At 51.7% G+C, this 16,825-nt stretch overlaps 1 pseudogene; it reads left to right on the plus strand.

Annotated features, from left to right (window-relative positions):
- Positions 1-5,730: 5,730 nt before the first annotated feature.
- LOC135993641 (olfactory receptor 14J1-like) lies at positions 5,731-6,645 on the plus strand (annotated as a pseudogene).
- Positions 6,646-16,825: the final 10,180 nt, after the last annotated feature.

The raw sequence follows: 16,825 nt of genomic DNA on the forward strand, positions 1-16,825 counted from the left end.
CTTTTCTTTCCTTTTTTTCCACTCTCTCTGTCGCATGCTATTTTACGGGCAAAATAATAAAGTTAACACTGTTTGATTGAATTATAACCCCTTGGCATTTTGATTGCCTTAATTTTGCGCTTCGAGATCAAGGTAAATGAACCATCACGAGTCCATCACCGAATGGACCATGACAGGCCTGGATCACAGGTCTTATGAGGAGCAGCTGAGGGACATGAGGCTGTTTAGCCTGGAAAAAAAGAGACTGAGGGGAGACCTTATCGGTCTCTACAACTACCTGAAAGGAGATTGTAGCGTGGAGGCTGTTGATCTCTTCTCCCAAGCAGCAAGTGATGAGAGGAAATGGGCTCAAGTTGTGCCAGGGAAGGTTCAGGTTGGATATTAGGAGACATTTCTTCATGGAAAACGTTGCGAAGCAGTGGAACAGGCTGCCCAGGGCAGTGGTGGAGTCACCATCCCCAGAGGTGTTTAAAAGACGTTTAGATGGGTTTCTTAGGGACATGGTTGAAGTGCTAGAGTTAGGCTAGGTTGTGGTTGGACTCAATGATCCTGAGGGTTTCTTCCAGCTGAAATTATTCTATAATTCTATTGACAAATCAAATTCAGGGTGGTTATTCCCTTTAATGCCAATTACAGGCCTGCAGTGTTACGTGAGGTGCCAAGGACAGACACCCCAGACATCACGGCAGACAGATTCAGTGCCTTTGTGAAAGAAACTTGTTCCCACCTCTGACGCATCGCAAGATCTGCCCCTTCTCTATCCAGTAGGTGTAGGGCAGCCCTTGAATAGGAAGCGCATCACACCGGGGTCTCCATGCGTATAGCTACACTTCCAAATCTCCTTTTTTTCTTTTCACCATCCTATTCTCACCCCCTTGATAACACAATCAAGGAACAGACAAACCATTGTCACATTGGGCCTGTCAGCAGCACCTTGTCGTTCCTAGAGATCAGTGACACCTCTGCCCAAGTACCTCAGGGGCAGCAGAGACGCCACTGACAAAACACACCTTTCCTTCCAGGTCTGTCATTCGCAGCCCTGTTTCTCTCTGGCCTTGGGGACAGCAAGGCTTGCTCACTCTGCTGTTGCCCAATTTCAGCCCTAACTTTCCATCTGCCAAGCACTGTGACATTGCTCTGCTCTGAAGTCAAACCTTTGCACACATGGGGACCTGGATTCTTGAGACCAACCAGATTTCCCTAAGGCTCTCAGAGCTTGGCCGGGTGCTACAGCTGAGGTCTCACAGCCCAACTGTGCACTGATGCCCTCAGGCAAGGGCACAGCCAGGACAAGCTGCAGCCTGTGCTGTTTGACATCCATGGAGTCACCGCCAAGGCGTGGTGGGACAAGTCACACAGCATGGGGTGCTGCAATGGGTGGGTACAGGCTTTTCAGGAGAGACGGGCTGGAAGGGTCAGCAGTGGGATTCCGTCAAAGTGAAGAAGTTGCTTGGATGTATGGAGCTCCTTTATGAGGGGAGTGACAAGATGAGTTTTCCCTTGTGAGTGAGGGCACCAGTGACAAAGCCCTGGGCCTGTGGGGGTACATGGCTATGCCCCCAACAATCTGGTACCAGCGAAAGTGGGGCACAGCAGTCAGGGAGAGGCACCAGGATAAGGAGGAGAAAGCAGCACTGAAACACTGTGCTAGGGAAATTGGAAATTATTTCCTTTTTCTTGAATAAACTCTTGATGGAACCCTGCTACTGCTGCCATTTTAGTGGCCTCTTTCTGGGCTCAGGAAAGTCCTGGAGGCCGAGGCCCCTTTTCTTTAGGGGGCACCGGGGGCTCCCCGGGTGACTGGTCCCTGCCCTGGCTGGAATTGGAGGGACTGTGGCTGCAGCAGTCCAGGGAGAGTCCAGACCTGGAGAAACTTTGGGGTTCCACCATCAGGAATCTCGTCAGTTTTAAAAGGAGAAGTGGCCAGTGCTGTATCGGGGCAGGAGAATAACCCCATCCATCAGGACAGACCAGGACCTGACACGCTGAGCAGTGACCCTGAGGAGAAGGGCCTGGGCACTACAAGGGCCGCCACACACGCCCGTGCTGCACGCTCACCATGAACAAGGCAGCTGCACACGGGGCTGCATGAGGAGCAGCATGGGGACCCAGACACCTGGAGTTCTCATCCCATTTGGTTCAGCACTGCTGTGACCCCACACACACAGGTGTGTGCCAGTGTGCGGCTTCCAGTTTGGAGAAGCAGGGAGGAACTGGAGAGTGTAGGGCTCTGCCAAGGCAGGGTCCAGGACCTTGTGCACATGGTGTGGGATGCTGAGGGACCTGGGCTGCTTTGGCCCAGCAGCACTGGGGAGGCTGCAGCAGTGTAGGAGTAGCCTGAAAGTGCTCAAAGGGTGGTTTCAGAGATGGTGGAGGTTTTCTTCATAGTGGGAAAGAGCTTGAGAAAGAAATAATGGCACACAGTGCAGCTGGGGAGGTCCAGGCTGGACATGCGGAGAAAGGAATTTGAGTGGAAGGGCAGTGCTGTGGTGCAGCAGGTCACCCAGAGGGAGTCTGCATCAGCCCAAGGCTTTGTGCTTCAAGGAACAGCTGGGGAGGATGGAGAGAGATCAGCAAAGGAAGGAAGATGCTCAGACAAGTGCAAGGTGGGGTAGCAGGGGGGATGTCTCCAGCCTGCAGGGAAAGAGGTGCAGGTGATGCCACACCATAGGACAGGATGTCGTGAAGATGATCAAGGGATGTAAAGTGGCTGAAAGCCCCCAACAGACAGAGCTCCTTCTCCCCTTAGTTGTGGCTGTTGTCTCCACCTCTGATGCCTGTACCTTGTCCTCACAGCACAGGGGCCTCATGGCCTCCTTGTTCCCACCCAGGAACCTGGGAGGTGTTGGACCATAGTCCTGCCCTTGGCCTTGCACAGCCCCACATCACACTGTCCTAGGAAGAGCCCTGGGCAACATGAGAGGGACAGGATCTGCCTTCCCGGGGTTGGGAATCAGGGCTTGGCCTTTTGGTTAAAGAAACACATCCAGGTTTGCTCAGCATCAGAAAGACCTTCACCTTGCTTTTTCCTGGCCTATCATCTCAGCCTCCAGTTTTCTTCTCTAAGCAGACCCTAGGGTCAGTTCCTCAGTAGTGTTCTTCGGTGCGACCCATTAACACTACAAGAAACTTCGGAGTTTGAAGCTGATTTTTACTTCTTGAGAGGTTTCTTCAACTGCCTCTCAGGGTCTGAGGTCCATGGACTCAGCACCAGACCCACCAGAGGGGTCATTAAAGTGCCTTGGGCTGCTCCTGTGCTGCTGAGCTGGGCTGGGCTCCTGGGACAGAGGGAGCTCATGGCAGGCGGCAGCGCTGCAAAGAGACAGCTCTGCCCAGGAGCAGCTCCTCTGCAAAGCGCAGCAGGGCTGAGGGCTCTGCCTGGGGATCTCAGGGAGACGAGCAAGGCAGAGAGAGATTAAAGGTGGTCAGGATGGGGAGGATGACTGAGAGCTCACTGGAGGAGAAATCTTTGCAGCCCTTGCCATGGTAAGTCTCTGGGTGCAGGGCGATGCAGCTGTAGCTCCTGGAGGCATCTCGTCAAGTTAGCACAGGCAGAGCTTGAGGGATCTGTAAGGAGGGGGCTCTTGTCAGGCAATGTTGAACAGCTGTGAAGCCGGGTGAGCACCCAGGGATGCCCAGGGCTGTCCTGCAGAGGAGGGTCCCTGCACCCCAGGGCTGTGCCAGGGCAGGGACTCTGCCGCCTGCCAGGGTCAGTGCTCAGCCTGGCTGGGGAGATCCCAACAACACTGAGGGGAGAAGCTGTGGGGGGAAGGAGTGACCCCTATCAGGGCAGGAAAGGTGCTTCTGCTGTTGAGGGGGTGCTGTGTGGGTCAGGGATGCTCACAGCTCCAGATCACCCCCAGGATTTTTCCAAGTGGATGCCTCAAGCAGAAGATCAATGCAAGGATTAGCAGACTGATAGGGAGCTTTCCTGAGCCTATCTTTTCCGTTTCCTATCCCAAGGGTTGGGAGGTGCAGGAAAGGATAAAATGAAAATGAGCTCTCATGCTTAAAAAAGTCACTGAGACTCCTGAACTGCAACTCAGAGTCATCAGTACCTCTGCCAGAAGCCTCATAACATCCTTTCAGCCACTGTTCTGCCTGTGCATAGCACCTGCATCGCCTCTGCTGGACCCGTCAGCCTTAAACTGACCTGTCCTTTTCCCCAGTCTGGAAACAGGAAGATGCCCCCAGGCAGTGCCCTGTGAACAGGCAGAGTCTGTAGGGCCAGGGTGAGGGCACAGAGGGTGGGATGGTCTGTGAGGGCTGACAGGGAAGAGACAAGGACAGGGAAACACCTCCCAGGAGGAAAATCTCCAAGCAGCATGGAAATGATCAGAAATTAGGGGAAACTAACCCCGGAATTGTTATGGGAGGGGGAACACAGAAAACTCCCTATGATCCCTTGCAGCGCAGATCCCTCCTGTGAGCAGCCCCCTCGCCTCCTCTCCCACCCAGCAAAGCCTCTGCTCTCAGGGCCGGGGGCTCCAAGGCATGAACCAGCTCCTGTGCAGCCAGAGCTCCAGTTCCCTCTGCAGAGCACAGGGGCTGAGAGCAGCTGCCCGGCAATGCTGGTGTGTGGGAGGTGGCTGCACAGCTGGGGAAGGGTGACGCTGTCTGAGTGCCCGGCTGCCTCTGCCCTGGCCTCTCTCACACCCACCCTCACTGCATTTTCCTTCTTGCCTCACTGCTCTGGGTCACTGTTGTTGTGATGTGGTTCTTACTGTCAGGCTCTCTGGGGATGGGAGTTTCAGCTGCAGAGTCACAGCCTGATCTTGTGGGTCCTTTCCTGCAGCTGTGTCCATGGGAACAGGTGTCCCAGCTTTCCTCTGACCTGTGGGGCTGTGGGCAATGCAGTCTGTGGGGCTGGGGAATGAGCTGAGTCTCCCTGAATCAAATGCCATCATTTGAACACTTGACTGTCTGCTTGACATTTTCTTCCAATCCTGTCCTACAGCATCTTTCTGTTATCTGAAATCCCTTTGGAGAAACATAGAGATGCTGTGACAGATAAAATGCTGTTGATTTGGTGAAATGAGCCATGTGTATCCTGGGCTAGAAGAGGAGAGCTGCAACCTTTAGGAGAGAGTGAGACATGTTGTGGTCTGAGGTGGATCCCTCTGCTCTCAGCAGTGCCTGGTGGCTTTTCAGAGTAACATGGCAGTGTGATCAGCCTCCATCTCGAAAGGTGCCAGCCCAGGGCAGCTGGGAGCAAAACAGAGGGACAGAAAAGCTGCCCTCGCTCTGCACTAACCCACAGGCATCCTCTGGTCTCACAGGACTCGCTCTGTTCTCCCTGAGTGCAGCAGAAATGGTGAGGGTTTCTGACACCCAACAACACTCCCCAGGGTGGGAGGGGAGATGGAGCTGTAGAAATGCCACACCTCTCAAACTCGGTTTCTCAGATCTGGGGGTACAGATTCTGACAGTCCCTTGTGCACCAGGAGCGGTTCCATCTGACAAAGCTGAACCCCAGGACTGGCCCCAGCCCCACCCAATCACACAGGGTCAGGCTGACTCCTCAAGAGCCCCTGGGCAGAGACCCTACTCTTCATTGCACACTCATCAAGCACCGACGAGGGCTCCAGCCAGGATGTTCTCCTGAAAAAGAAAAGTGTCTCTTTGTGGGAAGGTCTGTGGGAAATGGCTTTGGTTTTTCCCAGAGAAGTCTCATCTAAACCATCACTGTCTTTTCCTCCTTGCACATCTCCTTATGCCCAGAGGCAGCAAATGTCCAACAGCAGCTCCATCACCGACTTCCTCCTCCTGGCATTCCCAGACACACGGGAGCTGCAGCTCTTGCACTTCTGGCTCTTCCTGGGCATCTACCTGGTTGCCCTCCTGGGCAACGGCCTCATCATCACCACCATAGCCTGTGACCAGCACCTCCACACCCCCATGTACTTCTTCCTGCTCAACCTCTCCCTCCTTGACCTGGGCTCCATATCTACCACTGTTCCCAAATCCATGGTCAATTCCCTCTGGAACCTCAGCGCCATTTCAAATACAGGATGTGCTGCCCAGGTCTTTCTCTTTGTCTTGTTTATTGCAGCAGAGTATTCTCTTCTCACCCTCATGTCCTACGACCGCTACGTTGCCATCTGCAAACCCCTGCACTACGGGACCCTCCTGGGCAGCAGAGCTTGTGTGCACATGGCAGCAGCTGCCTGGGCCACTGGGTTTCTCAATGCTCTGCTGCACATGGCCAATACATTTTCACTGCCACTGTGCAAGGGCAATGCCCTGGACCAGTTCTTCTGTGAAATCCCCCAGATCCTCAAGCTCTCCTGCTCAAACTCCTACTTCAGGGAACTTGGGCTTCTTGTGATCAGTCTCTTAGTAGTATTTGGGTGTTTTATTTTCATTCTTTTCTCCTATGTGTAGATCTTCAGGGCTGTGCTGAGGATCCCCTCTGAGCAGGGACGGCACAAAGCCTTTTCCATGTGCCTCCCTCACCTGGCCGTGGTCTCCCTGTTTGTCAGCACTGCCATGTTTGCCGACATGAAGACTCCATCCATGTCCTCTCCTTCCCTGGACCTGGTGGTGTCTGTTCTGTACTCAGTGGTGCCTCCAGCAGTGAATCCCCTCATCTACAGCATGAGGAACCAGGAGCTCAAGGATGCCCTGTGGAAACTCATACCTTAGTGTTTTCTGAAGCAATAAACTGCTCATCTGTTTCTACATAGCAGTCGTAATGTAACTAATTACAGGTCCAGTCTCTCATCTCTACTTTCTGTTGTTATTGGTCTTTTTTTAAATTGTCATAACATTGTCATTCCCTTTCTAATTCCCTGTCTGCTTTTCTTTTATAACCACTGGCTGTGTAAATGAGGAGCCATGATCTGTGTGTATTTAAACAAAATAAAGCATCCTGTAGTGACTTGTTTTTCACTATATCCTTCCTGCAAGGCCTTTTGGAGCTGCAGGGACAGTTCCTATTTATATGGGAGGAGAGGAAAAGATTCCAGCATGGCAGCACTGCCAGGGAGCACCAGCGCTTGGCCTTCCAGAGCTGTTCTCATTCCACTCCCACACTCTCCTTCTCATCCCTTGTGTTGGTGCAAGGCCTGAGTGCTCTGGCAGCTTGGTCACCATCCTGCTGTGTGTCAGTCCTGTGAGTGCAGGCAGGGACAGGCAACAGGCACTTGTGTGACAGAGCTGGCCTCAGAACAGCCTTTCCAGAAAGAAAGGTGACCTCGTATGGGCAGGGCCTGAAGGTTTAGGTCTTCTTCAAAGCTTCTCTGTAGAATATGCTGAAGTGACATGCAGATGCAAACACCAGGGTACAGCTGAACAGTGTGTGTGCGGGGCTGGGCACACAGCAGTGTCCTCTCACAGCCAGGCCTCCTGCCAGAGACCTGCAGGACCAGCAGAGCAGGGTCTGGGCTGTGCCCATGTGCACTGGAAACCCTGCGGAAGCTGCCCCAGGGCATCGTCATGGACTGGCCCCTCACAACCACCATTTCCAGCACTGGTCCCTCACCCACAGAGGTTGTCCTTCCCTCCATGGATGGACACTGAATGAGGAGGTCAGAAATCCATGTTTGCATTGTACAGATGAGATGTGAGCATGCACATCATGTATGAGAGGTGAGATGAACCTGAGTGAGCACAAACACCATCAGCTATTCCTGGGTGTTCCATGAATGTCCGTGGGACAGACATTGTCTCGAGGTCACTTCACATTGGGAGTAACACCCCATGGGAAAACACCCACTGGGATCTTCTTCCTTGAATTGAGATCCCTGTGTCCATTCCTCATGACGTGGGACATCTCAGATGAGTGCAGAGCAGGGTGACACACCAGAGGGCTGAGGTGCCTCCCGTCCCTTGGGAGTGGCAACAGGAGGCCAGAGACCCACTGTGACTCCTGCCTCTGTGAGTAAAAGGGACATATTCTGTCTCTGAACATCCCTGGGTGCATAAGCAGTCCTGAGACCAGCTCAGACATGGATGCTTGTTGGAACCCTGGCATTTCTGTGTGTGATTCCAGGAACAAACCTCAGTGGCCCAGTGAGATTCACCTCAGCTCCCTTGGCCGCGTCTTCCTGCACCAATCGCCAGGCACCTGAAGGACAAGGAAGGGATTGCTGAACCAAAATGAGCAGAAAACCCAATGAGTCCCAAGAAATCCTCTGAACCCGTTCCAGAGCTTTAGACCCCCGTGAAAGAGCTCAGTGACAGTGCAGCCCATCCAGTTGCATCTGTGTCCCTCACTGAGCAGCACAACCAGTGTGGAGTCACCCCATGGTTCTGCAGCCAACCTGCTCTGTAGAGCATCAGTGCCAGGTTGGGGCCCTGTGGGGAGCACAGGGAACGGGCCAGGAGCGCCAGACCAGATCAGAGGAGGGATGGGGGGAGATCAGACAGGAGCTGACCTGGACTGGAAATTGCCTTGGAGAGAAAAATGCTGGTGTTAGTTGCCCCAAGATTATACCCAGAGTTCAGGGTGCCGGGCCAGAAGTCCTTGCTGTCCTGGTGCTTCACCAGGCCCGGGAAGTAGCTGGAGAAGGAACGGTGTCCCCCACTTGCCATCTCTTAGTGCATCATCCCTCGTGAAGGGTGGCATGGAAAGCAAGTCTGGGACCCTGTGTCAGGACTTGCACTGAAGAAAGTATTCACCCAGAAGCCACATCATTTTGCTCTGGTAATTCAGTCCTGGTGCTCATCACATGTCCTTAAGATAAACTTATGCACCCCTCTTGTCAACCTTACCCCAAAATTCACCCCTAGACAAGGCTCCTGAGCTGGGGCCAAGCTGGAGAACTGGGGACCAGCTGTGACCAGAGGAAGGACAAGGCCTGTCCTGTGTCCTCTAAAGGGCTGGGAGCCTCTGTGATCTCCACCAGAAAAGGCAGCATGCAGGAGACTGTAGGCCATCCCCAAGCCCATTGGAGGCCCTTAGGAAGAGTTCCTCTCTCCAAATATCCAGCCCAGCTTGTTGCTGCATGAACAAACAGGAGAAACTGCCCCAGGACCCTCACTCCAGTCCCCATGTCCTCCACCCCATACAGGCAGTGCTCTCCCCCTTGTCACTGAGGTGGTTCCTGGGACCCAAGAGACACCTGTGGGGAGGAGATGTTGAGTAGGGATATGGTGTCCTTCAGTGCTCCTCATGGTACCTCCTGCTGGGCTTTGTGCCACTGGTCACAACCCTCTGAGCCTGGATATTCAGTCAGTTCTCAGTGGTGCTAAACAGGAATATGCCCATGAGCACATTGGGCTGCACTGGGAGGAGCGTGGCCACCCAGACAAGGGCAGTTATTGTCCATCTTGACTCAGCACTGGTGTGGTCACATCTGGAGCGGGCTGTCCCAGTGGGAGGTTCCCCATTCTGGAGGAACGGGGAGGAGCTGTTGTGTGCCCAGAGAAAGTCTGGGTCATGTGTGGAGATGCTGAGAGACTCAAACTTCTTTAGCGTGGTAAAGTGGAGGCTGAGGAAATGTGTTCTTTTTACTGAGATTGAGTTAATTTTCTTCATGCATTTTGAATCTCTCTCCTTCATAGCTAATACAGTCTTTTGTTTGATTTACTATGAGAATCATGAGATAACGCTGTTTCTTTCCTGGGATAGAGTTAATTTTTTCTTTTAGCTGCTTGACACTGTTTGCCATTTGGTATGAAAGGAATGTCAGAACTCACTGATATCTTGGCTGCTGTCAGGGAAACCAAGGACTTCTTTGGCCATCCAGCTGCAGATGCAAATTGGCAGGAGGGGACACAGGACAGCACCTGTATTGACATGCAGGCTGATCAATAAAATATTCCCTGTGATTAGCATCATGCTCAGTCTAAAGCTGGAGTCGGCTTTTAGGACTTGTTACATCTGTTACTTTGGGTTTTCCAGGTGGTTTGGTTAGTTCCATTCAGGAGTTTCATTCTGTCAGGAGTTCGATGTCAGTTCAGCCTTTTGCCGTTCTGCCATTTTGCAGTTGGCCCTTGGGCCTTTCTGCCTGTTGCCTTTTTGGTCTCTCTTGCTGGGATCAGCAGTTCAGGACCAAGATGCTCCCTTCCACAGGACTGGCTGTTCCGTGTGACTGGAGTTACATGAGGGATTGCACGGAGAATATTTTCTTAATTGAATGTATCTATTTCCATTTAATTTACCTTGACTATTGTCAGTGAAACCAAGGACTTCTTTGGAGTCCAGCTGCAGGTGCAAATTGGTAGGAGAGGGCACAGACAGGACAGCACCTTGATTGACATCCAGGTCAATCAACGAGCCATTCTCTACCATTAACATCATGCTCGGTATAAAGCTGGAGATGCCTTTTCCAGCTAGTTAGTTTTGGTTTTCAGGCTACGTTGGTTAGCTCTATTCGGAAGTTCCATTCTATTGGGAGTTCAGTGTTAGTTCGGTTTCATGATGTCTTGCTGTTTTTCAGTTGGCCCTTGGGTATTTCTGCCTTTTGGACTTTTACTTTCTCTTGCTGGGATCAGCTGTTCAGGACCAGGGTGCTCCCTTCTCTTGGGCTGTCTGTTTGGCACAACTGGAGTTACGTGGGGGATTGCGCTGAGTATCATATATTTTACTTTATGTATATTTTAGTGTAAGTATATTATTATTAGTAGTGTATTATTTTTATTATTTTTATTGTCTTATTATTTTTTTTCTAAACCCACAAGTTTCTCCCTTCCCTTTCAGTTCTCTCCCTTATCCCACTTGGGGACGGGGAGCAGGATGTGAGCAGCTACATGGTCTTAGGTGACGGCTGTGGTAAAACCATGACGAGAAAGAGTAGTAGTAGCTTCAGAAGTCTTGAAAATCACTTTCCAACATGATGGAATGCTTGGTTTTTATTTTTTTTTTGGTAGATGGAAACAGCATGAGAAAGGAAAACTGCCAGAAACTGCAGCTCTGGAGGTCCAGAGTGGACTCAGGATAAAGAAATGTCATTCTGAGCACAGTGTCATTCAGAAGGACTCTGGATCAGCCATGGCTTTGTGTTTCAAGGAACAGCAGGTGAGGATGGAGAGACAGCAGCACAGGTGGGGACATACTGGGGTGAGAACAAGGTGGGGAAGCGCATGGGGTGTCTGCAGCCTGTAAGGAAACAGCCACAGGCCTGGGACAGTGTAGGATGGACCGTGGTGGAGATGGCCAAGGGCGCTGGCAAGGCTGGATGCCCCTGAAAGACCCAAGGTGTTTGTCCCCTTGGCTATGGCTGATGTCCCTGACAGCGAGGCCTAAGAGGAGACACATGATTGTCATGGCCATGGCACCCCATTGCCTCCTTGCACCCCCAGGGAGTGTCAAACCATTGTCCTGCACTCGGCATCATCCCCACATCCCCAGGAAGAGCCCTGAGACACACGTGAGGGACAGGATCTCCCTTCCTAGGGGCAGGGGGTCAAGGCTTGGCCATTGTCCTTCATCAAACAAATCAAGGGTTTTCTCAGCATCAGAGCTGCTGCACTTTGCCTTTGCCTGATGCAATCACTGCCTCCGATTATCTGCTCTAATGAGTCGCTGGGGAGGCTTTGTCAGTAACAGCCCTCAGTGGGGCCCATTAATGCTTCAAGGTACTTTGGAGTTTGCTTCTGACTTGGATTTCTTGAGGAGATTCTTCAGTCTGTCCTTGGTATCTGAGGTTCATGGACTCAGCACCAGATACGCCATGGGGCTCATTAAAACACAGAAAGCCCTAACGAGCGATGTTTCTTTCCATAATTTTCAAGACTTGTAGAACTAATTGGAGAGGTTTCAATGGGACATTTAGTGATGAAGATTTCAAAGAAGATTTCATAAAGGAGGGTTTTTTCTTTCAATGGTATTTTCTGTCATTTTTCAGGGTATAGAAGAAGTGACAGCAGCATTCTACAATGGACATTGATCCAGAGGGTCTCCTGAAGGCATCTGGACAGGCAGGAGAACAGTCCCTTGAGGCTGGACACTGTATGGACAACTTGCTGCTCACCCCCCACCCCCTGTCTGCCAGTTCCCTCATTGGCCACCAGAGACTTGCATCACTTTTCCTCACTTCAGACTTCTCCACTGAGCTCTGCAGGTGGATGCTGCAGCTCCTGCACACCAGCTCCCACCTGCTCTCCTGTGTAAACACTACACAATTTCATAAACTAAAACACATTCCTCAACTGTGTGTGTAAGCTGGATCTAATGAGGTTCACCATCCACAAGGGACATCCACACAAGAACTGTTTTAGACAGAGAGATAGGAAAGGATATATATAAACACAAGTAACGTGTTGACTACCATGTTAATCAGACCTCTGAAGAATGGGGCAAGTTTGTAACTCCCTGAAGCTCAATGCAGAAAGCAGAGAGTTGAGAGGCAACTGAATGACCAAAGAGCAAGTGGAAGAGGAAACCTGAGAGCACTGGGAAGGGCAAATGTCCAGATGGTCTGCTGGGGCTACAAGTAACAATTGCTGCTGTCCAGAAGATGGATTTTCACCTGCTGCCTCAGCCAAACTTGCCCCCACCTCCTTACTGTTACTAAGGCCAACAAAGAAGAGCATGAGCAGAGGCTTGACGAAGGTCTTGAGGTCACCCAGCCGACCAGTAAGAGACCCCTGAAAACGAGGTGATGCAGGTGCAGACGGGTTCTGACACGCGAAGTGGGGAATTTTTGGACCTGCGCAGTTCAGCCTGGATTGCGAAACAAAGGTGGAGATTGGCCTCAATCCATGGGAGAGAGAAGGGGTGAAGAAGCATGAAAGATGGCTCATGACTGAAAATCATTGAGACGTCCCCATGAAACGATCATGGATCATGACGGAGGACCGGCAGGATGCTGTACGGGACCTGAGACCAATTTAGAACAATAATTAGAAAATGGTTAAAAATGTTTAAAAAACACAGGAGTGCTGAGGGAGCGGGAGCTAGAGGAGAAAAGTATCCAACAAATAAATCAAATTTACCCTCAGAAACAATTGGAGGAGACGAGAAAACGTTATGAGGAATACCCACACGTGAGACCCTTAGTGAAAACAGAATATTTTTATGCAAATGAAGAGGATACAGACCCTCACATTACAACTAAGCAAACGCCTTACACTGCCACCGAGCTGGCCAAGCTAAAGAGAGAGTATGGGCGCCTCCCTAAAGAACCTGAAATGGAGTATGTGTGGCGTGTATCCCTAACTGGGGGAGACCAAATTCAGTTAAGTGAACAGGAAGCTAATGGTTACTGAGGGAGTGAGGTTTTCTTAACAACTGGTGACAGACGTGCCCCATGGTCTCTAACCCAGCGAGCTGCTTAGTGGGCTGGAGGGCTAAACCCTTTAGTTAGAGGAGAGCCCCTGGCAATCACTGGCACACCTGATCAATTGCTAGAAAGTGTACACAAAGCAGCCTGCTTGCAAATGATACATGAAAGAAAATTGATTCCCGAATGTGAATCCTCAATGATGCTGGCAGTGAGTCCTGACATGATGACTGCCTTGATAAGGGGACTTCCAGAGTCACTTAAACCTTCAAAGGACAATCACATTGATGAGCCCAGTAGAAAGGTTGGAAGGTTTGATGAGAAGCCAGGGTACCAGAAGTGGGAGCCAGAGGGATGGAGCTGACACTACCATTGATTCACTCTTTACCCCTGCCCCGACTTCCCCCAACCAACCAAATACTAAAAAGGTGTGGATGTGGGGGGAAGCAGCACAAGGATTGATACGTTATAATAGGAAATATGGCCCTGTAAAAATCCTAGAAGAAAGGTCGAGAGGAATCCGTCATATTGAAGTCAAGAATCTGCCCCTTTCTATCGGTACTGCTGCTGCTACCAGTAATCCGAGAAAGGAGCATCCGCACATTAAAAGAGAAAAGGGAGAACAACCTAAGATCCGACAACAATGGTGGGTTTTGGGAATTAAAAAGGGAGTTCCCAGAGATATAATGGAGGGCTTGCCCCTTGATAAACTGAGTAAACTGTTATCAAGGTGGCATAATCCAAAAGAACATTCACAGAGCATGAAAGAAGTCCTACCCGTTACACCTTCAGCTCCCTCCTCCACCGAGGATGAAACTCTCCCAGAAACAGGAAAACTAGAGCCTCCATTCCCTCTGTTTCACACTCATACCTGAGGGCGGGACGTGACAGGCTGTGGGCATTACAACATAGTCCAGAAGCTTCTCAGCTTCTCTGGGCACCTCCTTTGTTGAGGACCCTGTCAATTGACTGAGGGTCCCACCCCTCCTGACCCCCAAGCTGGTGGAGGTGAAGTCACCCTGCCCGGGGCAGGGGAGGATGTGACTGTCAGCACCCTGATATCACCCTGGTGTGTACGTGGGGACAGGCACAGCGGGGCACAAAAGGTGCTAAGGAGCCATCGACTGCCCTATTGAAGGCTCTGGATCTCAGGGGGATGTGGCAGTTGCCACAGTGGGGCATTGTGATGTCACTGGTGATGTCACAAAGGGCCCCACCCAGGCACCCCTTTAAAAGCAGGACAGGGGTTGCAGAGCTGCATCCTCTGGCAGGACAGGGAGGTGGCCACCCCACCGTGACCTGGTCCTGGTGAAGAAGGAGATGTGGCCGCAGATAGACACGCTGCCATGGCCAGCGCCAGTACTGGAGCCACTCTCGCCGCCACTATTTCCCATCTCTGGAAACTGTGAGGCCACTAAGAGCCAAAATTTCCCATCCCTGGACACCTTGGGCCACTCAGGGTAAAATTTCCTGTCCCTGGACCCATTAGGTCACCAAGACCTAAAATGGCACATCCCTGGACCCCTTGGTCCACCGAGAACCAGAATGTCCCATGCCAGATATCCCTGGAGACTTTGGGACCAAGACCTAAAATGTCCCATCCCTGGATCCAAGATGTCCCATCCCTAGACACTTTAGGCCACATAGTCCCAGATATCCCATCTCTGGACCCCATGAAGCCACCAAGACCCAGGATGACCCATTCTTGGAAACTTTGGGGACACCAAGTCCTAAGATGTCCCATCCCCAGACCCCTTGGGCCACCCAGGCCAAGATTTCCCGTCTCTGGACAACTTTGGCCACCAAGACATAAAATGTCCAATCTCAGACCCTAGATGTACCATCCCTGGAGACTTTGGGTGATCAAGACCTAAAATGTCCCATCCCTGGACATTTTGGGCCACCCAAAGCAAAGATGTCCCATCCATGGACCCCTTAGGCCAAAGAGACCAAGATGTCCCATCCCTGGACACTTTGGGCCAACCAGACCCAGGATGTCCCATCTCTGGACTCAAGATGTCCCATCTCTGGACTCAAGATGACTCATCTCCAGTCCCCTTGGGCCACCAATACCTGTAAAAGCCCCAACTCATGGACCACCCAGGCCAAGATGTCAATTCTCTGGACACCTTGGACCACCAAGACCCAGGATGTTCCATCTCTGGACCCCTTCAGCCACCAAGGCATAAAATGTCCAATCCCAGACCCCAGATGTCCCATCCCTGGACATATTTGGCCACCAAGACCTAAAACGTCCTATCACTGGACACTTTGGGGACACCAAGACCAAGGACATCCCTTCTCTGGACTCAAGATGTCCCATCACCAGCTCCCTTGAGTGACCTAGACCTAAAATGCCCCAACCCATGGACCACCCAGGCCAGAATGTGCCATCCCTGGACACTTTGGGACACCCAGGCCTAGATGTCCCATCCCTGGACACTGTGAGGCCACCAAGACCCAGGATATCCCATCTCTGCACCCCTTCGGCTACCAAGATCAGGATGTCCCATGTCCAACCATCTTGGGACACCAAGACCAAGATGTCCCATCCCTGGACCACTTGGGCCACCCAGACCCAGGATATCTCATCCCTGGACCCAAAATATGCCATATCCCGCCCACTTAAGCCATCAAGAGCCAAACTTTCCCATCCCTGTAGCTCCTGGGCTACTCAGAGCAGGGTGTCCCATCCCTGGACACCTTAGGCCACCAAGATCTAAAATGTCCCATCCCCGGACACCTTGGGCCACCAGGACTTATAATGTCCCACCTCTGGACCCAAGATGTCCCATTTGCAGCCATCTTGGGCCACCAAGACCTTAAATGTACCAACCCTGGACCTTTTGGGCCACCCAGGACAAGATGTCACATCCCTGGACACTGTGAGGCCACAAAGACCCAGGATGTCCCATCCCTGGACACTTTGGGTACACCAAGTCCTATAATGTCCCATCTCCAGCCCTATTAGGCCACCCAGGCCCAGATGTCCCATGTCTGGACCCCTTGGGCCAACCAGAGCCAAGACCTCAACATCTCCCCCAACTTCGTCCTGCCTTATGTGGAGAGTGTTGAACCCCAAGACCTCAAAATTTCTCCACAAACTTCCCCCCTCCTCGCCTGGGGTGGTTCAGCCCCAACCATCTCCCTAACTTCACCACACCTCATCTAGACGATGTTGGACCCCAAGACCAAACATTTCCTACAACTTAATCCCACCTCACACGGAGGAGGTTGAATTCCAGCTGAGACCCAACATCTCCTCCAATGTTGTCCCACCAGGGGAATGAAGAACCCCAAGACCCCAACCATCTCCCCAACTTCACCCCACCTCATATGGAGGATATTGAACCCCAACCAAGACCCCAAACATCTCTCCAACTTTGTTCCACCTCATCTAGAGGGTGGAGAACCCCAAGACACCAAACATCTCCCGCAGGGTTGTCTTACGTCACCCAGAGGATGCTGAACTCCAACATCTCATCCAATTTTGTCCCACCTGGAGGATATTGAACCCGAAGATCCCAAACACCTCCCCAACTTCATGTCTTCTTCACCTGGAGGATGTTGAACCCTAACCAAGACCCCAAACATCTTTGCCAGCTTTGTTCCACCTCATCTGGAGTGTGGAGAACCCAGGACTCCAAAACATATCC

Source organism: Caloenas nicobarica, chromosome 12 (genome assembly GCF_036013445.1).
Source record: "Caloenas nicobarica isolate bCalNic1 chromosome 12, bCalNic1.hap1, whole genome shotgun sequence".
NCBI lineage: Eukaryota > Metazoa > Chordata > Aves > Columbiformes > Columbidae > Caloenas > Caloenas nicobarica.